A 9,846-nucleotide genomic window follows, 5' to 3' on the forward strand; every position below is an offset into this window, starting at 1 on the left:
AAAAAGAAAAAAGTAAATACATGCATTGATTTCAATTCTTTTTGCACCAAAATAAACTGTACCGTTTTTTTTTGGTGGGGGGATGTTTTTGCTATGGGGCACATGTGCTTGCCAGAAAGACAGAGAGAGAAAGAGAGACAAAAAGCAAGAAATCACCCCCAGGGGAATGGCCACACCACAATCCATTCTCCACTCCTTTCTCAGTATCTTGAGCATGAACGTATACATGCCCAGCATGAGTTTCAGCCACTGGGTCCAGGAATCAAATCATGTCTACTACATGACAGTCCAGAAACATAGCCATTTCGCCATCTGCTGGTTCCTATAAACTGTACTTGAATTCCAGTTTTCTTCAAGTTTTCTTCATATATATCATTTTATATACAAATACATAAATTTACTTAATGTATAATTAAATAATTATGTATGTATATATTCATGTGTCTCTCTATGTAGACATATATAAACATTTATAAAGACTACACACATAAAACAGGTATAAAAATTGGTAATACTTTGTGGCCATTTATATTATCTCTCAATATAAATATTACTTCTAAATGATTCCAGATCTGAAAAAAAATTAATAATTTAAATTATTCTTAGGGTCAGCAAGTGGCATAGTGGTTAAGGTGTTGGACTTCCATGTGACCAGCCATGGTTCAAGTCCCAAACCTGGAGGCTTGAAATTCACTCTGGGTGCATGTGCATGAATGCCTGAGAGAAGAATAGAGGAGAAAGGATTGTGGTGTGCCCATCTTTCCTGAGGGATGGTTTCTATCCTATCCTTCTCACTGTGTCTTTCTCTGTCTCTCTTTCTAGAAAGCACACATGCCCTATGGCAAAGAAAATAAATAAATAAAATAAAAAGTAAATAAAAATAAACAAAAATTTTCTTATGTACAGTGACCCCAATGAATAGCCAAGTTTTCATACTTCCTGAGTCTTTGGAATCTGTTCACTTCTATCTGTCTCTACAATTGGTCATGTCCATATGGCAGTGAAGCCTTCCTAGCTTATATCCTGAATCCAGTTCTCAATCATGGCCCGCAAGCACTCCTTCAAATCTCAATTCAGTTGCCAGAAGGTCTGTGATTAAAGAAAATCTAATCATGTCTCTTTTTCCCTCTTGTTTAAAGCTTCCAAAGCTTCTGGCTATGTTTAGGACAAAGTCTAAAGTTCATGCAGCCTACAAAATCTGGGCTCGCTCTCGTCTATTCACTTCCGTCCCACTACTCTTCCTTCTTTCAATGCACCATATTCCTTTCGTTTCAGGACATCACTCATATTATTCACTGTTCTTGGAATCCTATGGTTCATAATTGTCTCACCACAAGGTTCTATAAAGGTAGGTAATGTTTATTTCAGCACATAAGCCAGGGGTAATGTACAGTAGATGACTCATATAAAATAAGTCTTCAATAAGTATATGGAGGGGCCGGCAGGTGGCGTGTTGGACTCCCACATGGCTGACCACAATTCAAGTCCTGTACCTGGTGGCTTGCTTCCTCATTTTTTCTCTCTCTCTCTCTGTCCCTTTTTAGTCAAATTAAAATAAATAAATAAAGTTAAATAAAATAATTATTTTAAAAAATAAGTATATGGAAAGCATAGCTAAGTGAACAAATAAATGAATGATATCCCGGAAGCTGTATTTAGACATTTGTTGAAATTATGTTATGCTCCAGTGGTGGAAATAAGACACAATCTTTCATATTACTTTTATCCATCATTAACTACATGAATATTTTTGTTTCCTTGTCTATAACTTTTCTTATAAAACTTTCCAAGAGATGTTACCCCTCCTCCTGCCTATGTAGTATTTCAGTCAGTTTCCATTAAATCCAATTGATTGGGTATCATTTTTTTTTTTTCAGGTCAGAAATGCTAATCATCAAGTGGGAACTTTCATTCTCCTTAACGCATTCCTAATCTGAGACCCAAGTAGGAACTTCAGAATAATGGTGAGCTGGAAGCATTCCCAGGCCTTAGATCCAACCTGCTGACAGCTTACGGTTATAAACTATTCAGAGGAGCAAAGCTGTTAGATCAATTTGTCTTGTAGAAGTTCTGAGACAGTTTGCTCATGCACACTTTCTTTCTGATATGTTCAGCAGTCTATAGCTCTTTTGCTGAGCTGTCAGGAGACGTGACTTTCCAGCTGTTAAAACAGCTGTCATGTTCACCCCTAAGGGATCACAGCAATTGCTAAAGTTTTGGGTTTTTACCCCCCCTTCTGGGTAGGATTTGCAAAATCTTTGAAACTTTGTCTTACAAGAGCCAATCTTCAGTATCGTGCCCTGCTGCAAAGCCTCCTGTATATTTGTGAGTTGTGCAAATGCAGGAGGGTAACATGGAGTGAAGGTAGAAAAGTTATAAATAAATGTGGAACACAATTTTCAGGGAAGAACGTTATTTCTAGATTCAGTGGTTGAAGGACATCTTCATTCCAAACAGTCAGTTGGTCCAACCAAGGTTTAACCAGTGTCCATTAGGAAGGAAAGGAAAAGTATTGCAACAACTCCGACACGTATCAGGGCCTGAATGTTTCCTCAAATCTTTATGAATTCTGAATAAATAAATACAATCATATTGTAAGTTGAATAGGCTTGATTAGGAGTCTGGGCCCATTCAATACTTTGTAATGGTTTTCCATGGTGTTTTTGTGATAGTAAAAAGAGACAATTTGAATCAAAGCTATCATATGTACACAGTACTATGCATTCCCAAATCTTGATGGAAACAGAAGTCACTTAATAAGAATACATAATTTTGCAGATACGGAAATGAATCAAAACAACAAATGTTAAATTAACTTGCGCAATAAATTATTTGTCGCAGAGCTTGAACCAGTATTCAGACATCCTGACACGTATTCAAGAATGCTTTTTTGTTATATAGCACAGATGTATTAAAAAAAAGAGAGAAACAAACTCAATTTTGTCTGTCATTCTACAAATGAAATTCGAGTATAATTAAGATGTATGAATTATTTTTTAACTGTGCTTTAAAATTTGCAACTCTGAATTTCATGCAAATAAGACTTTTCCCCTCTTGTTTTAAGAAGCTGAATAAGATTCACACATCATCTTATACTAATTAGGTACATTTGACATCCAAAGGAATAGAGCCTTTCAAGAAATTTTTTTTATAAAATTCTACACATTTAAAGAACACTCACACAATCTTTTCAGTAGGAAGGAGTTCTGTTTTAAATTTGAGTGAGCAAGTTGCAAAATACAAACCTTGGCATTATCTCTATCAACTACCATTTTATTTTCAAGTACAATTTTAGCCAACCCTACCTACCTTCTGCCCTACTTAACTTAGGCTACAGTAAAACCCAGAGTAGATCCTAAAGCCTAAAGCTTATTAGTAACATTTATAAAGTATACATACATTTCCCTCTTAGATGTTTCCTAAAGGATAAAATATTTCATACTTTGTCATGTAAACATGCAATTTCCTACTGATTCAAGTGCTGAGCCAAAGCATTGGCGGTAAGCATTGTGTATTTCAGAACTGATCATTGGTAAGTGGCCTTGGGGACAGAGACAATATTCAGTAAGTGTGTCCTGATTGGTAACACTTAATTTTGGAACCTAAAGGGCCCTTACATAACTAGCAGGCAGTGAGTGCATAGGATGAGCCAGACATTTTGTTTAGATATTAGTTTATAAGATCTGGGATATGAACTCAGCCCAAAAGGACATTCAACACCACAGGCTGAGCAATTAGCCAGCCCCATCAGCATCTCTGTCTTAGCGTACTTGAAAGCAAGACTACACAGACATACATAAAGCACATGACACAGTAGCTGGTACAAGGTGGAGACTAATAAATAAAGTCAGTGTTAAGAATTAAGATAGAAAATTGGGTAGCATAGAAGCAGAGAAAAGGTGTGCAATGATAATGATGCATTGTTAGGACAGCTTTGTGACTACGGAGGTATTCTGGATGAATTTTTTATTTCTCTATAAGAAAGCACTGAAGCTGATATGGCTTCCTGTGTATCTTAACTGCCTTTTTATCTTCAAAACTAATCCAATCTAGACAATGTCTTATCACCTCAAAGAGCCTAACTCTAAGAGTGGTAACAATATTTCAGGCGATTTGAATATTTTATATGTGCTGGAAATCATTTAATATGTTGAGGTAGAGAGACTAGTGTCACACTGTCAGTTTTTTGTCCCTTAACTTTGGTTAGTGAGCATGCTGATCACTTTGGTTTAAAAAAGCCAAATGGATTTCTCTTCATAAATCTTTAATACTTAGAAGTATGACTTATTTAAGAAAGCTGTTCTACCTTATACATTGGCCACCCTTCCAATATGTCTGAAGCACCAATGTATATTTTAAAAGAAAAATGGAAGATGGAAGAAAACTGAAAATTTGAGTATTGATTGTATTTTTTTCCAGACACACTTGGAAATGACTACCACATCATTTTTGTTTTAATATTTGTGAATGACTTTGAGATAATAATTAGCCATGGTCTCTACATCAACATGTGCCAACGGCTTATATAACTGGAAAACATACACACACACACACACACACACACACACACACAAGAGGATAACGCTGTTTGAAGATAGCACTACAGTATAAAATATACCCAAACTGCAAAATGTGATGGTATCTGTTAAGAACATCACCCTGTAGCTCTTACTTCTTGATAAGTGATAAGACAATAGCATACCTGCTTTCTTTTTACCTTGAAAAAGCAGGCGTTGAAGTAGAAGAGATCTAGGGAAATAAAGCAACCCATAAATCCAGATACAACACTTACAATGAAGAGGTTTCAAATCCAAATTCTAAGAAAGAAAAGAGCTAGTACAGACTTAATTAAGTGATTTAACCTTGAGAAGGGCATAGACTAAAATGTTCTCAGCCTGTGCTCATTCACCCTCCCTCTCTCTGCAATTCTGCAAAAAATGTGAACTAAAAATTACTTTCTCAAATTAAAGCCCTAACATTCAGGGAAGCTGAAATGAAGAGTTGCCGTAAGCATTGTGTATTACAGAGTTGATATTGGTAAATGACCTTGGGGACAGAGGCGATATTCAGGAAGTGTTTTGTGATTGGTAACACTTAATTTTGGAACCTAAAGGGCCTTTAGCATGCAGTGAGTGTATGCGATGAGCCAGGCATTTTGTTTAGATAATCTCAGTTCATCTTTACATTAACCCTCAAGTCAGGACTACTCTTACAATTTTAAAGATAGGATTGGGGCTAGGTAGTGGCACACAGTAATGCAACTGGATGCACATGGGAAAAGCCTGGATTAGCATCCTGGGACTCCCCTGAGTACGTGGGATGAGTATGCCTGCAATCTGGGCTGATTGAGACTGAATGAAACATGATGTAAAGCATCTGTTGTGGGTGTCTATCATAGAAGAAACAAATGGAAAAAAAAAAAAGAGCGAAAGAGACTGAATAAATGAGTTTGGGAGAGGCCAAGTGACTTACCCAGGGAAATAAGATTTATCCATCATTGCTGTAGTTGAACTTTATATTTAGGCTTGAAGGTCTGTACGTTTTAGCCTTGGCTTCTGAGTATCACTTATTCTAACCTATATTCTTCCACAGTGAAAAAAAAAAAAGAGAAAAACAAAACTAAGCTATCAAGAAAGTCAGCATCATGACTAAAATGTTATGATAAATCCAAGATAGAGCTGACCTGGAAATGGTCTCAGTGCTGTTAATTCAAAGCTCTGTTCTTCCCGCTTTTCTATGTATGAGTTGTTTTTAAGTTTCTAGGAGACTGGTTGGAAGTCATGTGATTTGAGGCTAAAGTAAGCGGTAAGTGATCATGGATGAACCATTTCATGTTTCTGGCTTCTATTTCCTTCATGCTTAGTATTGGGGCCTTAAGCTATCAGCCAGGACCCTTTCATTTATAAAATGTGACAATTCCATTGTTTCTGGGTCCTGTGATGCTGCTGTCCATTGCTTTAGCACAAAGACCTGACCTACCTACAATCCCAAATTCTGATCTAGCCAATCCCTAGAGTATAATTTCTGAAACCGTAGTCATGGCCTTGGAAATCAGAAAAATCTCAGTTCAAAACCCATTTCCTAGTTGTGAGAGCTTGTGAAGTATATCTTGTAGTTATGAAGCTCAGTTCTCTCATCTATATAATTAAATTAAAAATTGTCCTTAGGTGAGAAGGTGGTAAGGATAAAATGACAGGCCTCAAATAAATTATGAGGCGCTGACAGAATAAAGCACTCTACCAATGGCAGACGAGGGCGGCGGTGATGATGATGGTCATGGCTACCATGATGGTGGTGATGATGGTGATATTGGGATATGACCCGTGACTACAAGGCTTATTAATTGGCTTCTGTGTTGCTAAGTGCAACATAAATTTGTTCCTAATGTGGACATAATTTTTGATGATGATGTGTCATAAAGACTAAAATAGAAAGCTTATAGATAAGGATGAATTATTGCAGTTCTACTATGGCTAATAATCAGAAGTCTTATGACTGTTATGACCATCCCCTGGCCCTCTCTGTCTCCCTCTTTCATTTCTCCCTTCCTTTCTCTCCTACTTTCTCTACCCTCTACTTTTCTACTCTTCCCTTCTTTTTTCTTCCTCTTAATGTATCTGATATAAATAGATGATTTCCATAGCAAGACAGTAAGAATAACTTTATAAGCATACAAAATGGCATACAGGGTAATATACTAATTTGGAAGAGAATATATATTAACATATATAAATTATGTACTTACAGGCACACTTATAAATATGAATATATGTATATGGGCTATGTGAAAATTTCCCCAAATGTTCACATAGCTGAATTATGGAAGTTTTTTCTTTACACATTTTTTTTTACTTTATTATCTTTTTCCTTATAAATTCCTGCTTTCAGAAATAGTGTGTGCTACTTCTAGTATAAAGGGGAAACTTTTATTTTATTGCCAGAAGATATATGTTCTTGACAGAGACAAAGGGAGAGAGAGAGAGAAAGCCCTCCTGAATGGGGCATGGTCAAACTACAGTCCTTTTTCTTCCATTTCTCCATCACTTCCGGACTTTGGTCATTCACAAGCATGTGCCTGGTGTGTTTTTCAAGCTATTAGGGCTGGGACTCCAGCTGCAGTCAGCCTGGTGGGATCTGGTTGCTTATTCACAACAATTAACTGCTATACTGTGGGACAGGCATGGGGGAGACTTTAAGTCAACAAGCAAAAATGATTATAAGGAAAGAGTCTGCCAGAAACTTAACAATGGCCATGTCTAGATGGAATAAGTAAAGCTAGTGTTAGTTTAACACTTTAGCAACTGCCGTTTTCCAAATCTTCTAATTGAGCATGCACTACTTTATAATGTATTTGAGGGTTATTTAAAACCACATATAAAAACTAAAGAATATGGAATAGAGGGTGTCTGGATAGTGGTGTGGTGGCAAGTTGTGGAGGGAAGAATAAGAAGATAAAGGCTTCTTGGTCAACAAATTTCTGATGAATTCTCCTTTCCTCAAGCATCTCATACATCTCTGCACACTCCGATTGCATTGTAATCTGTTAAGAGTTCTGCAGAAGATCATAACTGTAGGATGATACCACATTATCAAATGATTACTGCCTATTTAACAAACCTTGGATGAATGTCTTCAAAAGGAACAAACAGCAAGCTGAATTATGATTCTGAAGCAGAGACTTATTTACCAGTGTGTTTGTTTGGAGGCGAAGTGCAAGACAATTTATCTACACAGGGTTGGCTCAAAGTATGGTTGTTCTCATCAGCACTAGTTCCCTTTTCAAATGATGTAGCTTTCAACAGAATTGTTATAGATAAAAAAAAGAGTCACTTCAATTTACCATGCATTTAAATGTCCCCCTGCTCACCATAATCTCTGCCACACAAGCGATACATATCTTTGTTTACTGACAAACAGAAATGCAGGATCTTCTTGTAGGAAACTCTTGATTCTGCCAAGTCAGTGTGAGGAAATCCTGAGATTCGATAATAGTTCATTGCCTTACAGTGTATTCAAGCATTTGTCTTATCTAATCAGATGCAAGAAGGATCACAAACGCCTTGCTAGAAAGAATGGTGTGACTAAGTCAGAACTGTAGTAGTGGGGATCAGCAGTTAGCATAATGGATATGTTGCTGGACCCCCATGTAGTTGACCGCGGTTCGCATCCTGGACCCGGTGGCTTAAAAACTCAGGCCGGGTGCTTGTGCGTGCATGCCCAAGATCCAGAGAGGAGAATGGAGGAGAAGGGATTGTGGTGTGGCCATCCCCCCTGAGGGGTGATTTCTCGTTTTCTGTCTCTCTGTCTCTCTCTATCTGTCTGGCAAGTGCACATGCCCTATGGCAAAAACCTCTCCAAAAAAAAAAAAATTAAAAAAAAAGAAACTGTAGTAGCTATTTTTTTAGTCCAAAGAAAAAGCAAAATGTCTGAGTGTCTTGTTTTCTTCTAGTAAGAACACTTTTTTGTCATACTTCTTACCTGACAGTTCCATGTACAATTGTTCCAGAAATCAAGGCAGAATTACATCTTCTTTTTATAAATTGCTGTCATACTTCATTTTTTCCTCCAGTTTTATTGAGACATAGTTAACACATAAAAATTGTATATATTCAAGGTGTACTTGATCATTACAAATATACATGTTGTAATAATTACCACAATTATATTCATTAACATCACCCATAAGAAGGGAGGATATCCTGCCACTTGTGGTAACATGGATGAACCTGAAGGGCATTATTCTGAGTGACATCTATTGACTGAAGAGTCACAAGTTACTCAGACTCAAAAGGAAAGTACAATTGCTGGGTGAGATGGTCTTCACCTATAATCCCAGCTACTCAGGAACCTAAGGCAGAAGATTGAGAGTTTGAGGCCAACCTGAGCAACACAGTTAGAACTTGGCTCAAAAAAGAAAGGAAGGAAGGAAAAAGAAAAAAAAAGAAAAAGAAGAAAGAAAAGATGAAAAGAAGAAAGAAGAAAGAATAAAAGAAAGAGAAAGAAAAAGAAAGAAAGAGTAAGAAGAAAGGAAGAAAAAGAAAGAAAAAGAAAGGAAGGAAGAATGAGAATGAAAAGAAAGAAAGAAAGAAAGAAAGAAAGAAAGAAAGAAAGAAAGAAAGAAAAAGAGGAAGAAAGAAAGAAGATAGAAAGAAAGAAAAGAGAAGAAAAGAAAAGAAGGAAGGAAGGAAGAGAAATAAAAAGAAAGGAAGGAAAAATGAGAAAGAAAGAAAGAGCAAGAGAGAGAGAGATGAGAGAAAGAAAGAAAAAGAAAAAGAAAAAAGGAAGGAAGGAAGGAGGAAGGAAAGGAAAGAAAGGAGCTAGGAAGGAAGGAAGGAAAGAAGAAAAAGAAAAGAACAAACAAACAGAAGATAACATAGTTCTTACCACCTGATAGGAGGAGAGTCAAAGAATGTGGGGGCTATGAGACTTAAATGGTAAGTATCTAATTCAAATGGCAAACTAAGAGTTTCATGAGAGAAATTATTTGGAATCTGCTTCAACAACAAACAGAAAATGGTGGAGGGAACTTTGTAATCAACAACTTAAGCCAAGCCTGAGTAGTGTAGGAAGTAACACGTTGAACTACAGTTCTGAAAATTATATGACCAACGACAGGTTTGGATCCTACCTTGACCTGAAAACATCCTGGATGTGTGTGGGCCTAAGATTCTGATGAGGTAACAGGCAATGGGAAGGAGATCTTAGCATGGTGAGAGACTGTTCAGAGTGCTTGTCTCTTTCTCTCTTTCACTCTCTCTCTTGCATGCATGTGCTCTCTTTCATGAATAAAATAAATACACTTTTGAAAAATTTATATTTCAAAGGAGTTCAGTGTATAGGAGAAAA

Source organism: Tupaia chinensis, unplaced genomic scaffold (genome assembly GCF_000334495.1).
Source record: "Tupaia chinensis unplaced genomic scaffold, TupChi_1.0 Scaffold144255_1, whole genome shotgun sequence".
In the NCBI taxonomy this organism is placed as follows: domain Eukaryota; kingdom Metazoa; phylum Chordata; class Mammalia; order Scandentia; family Tupaiidae; genus Tupaia; species Tupaia belangeri.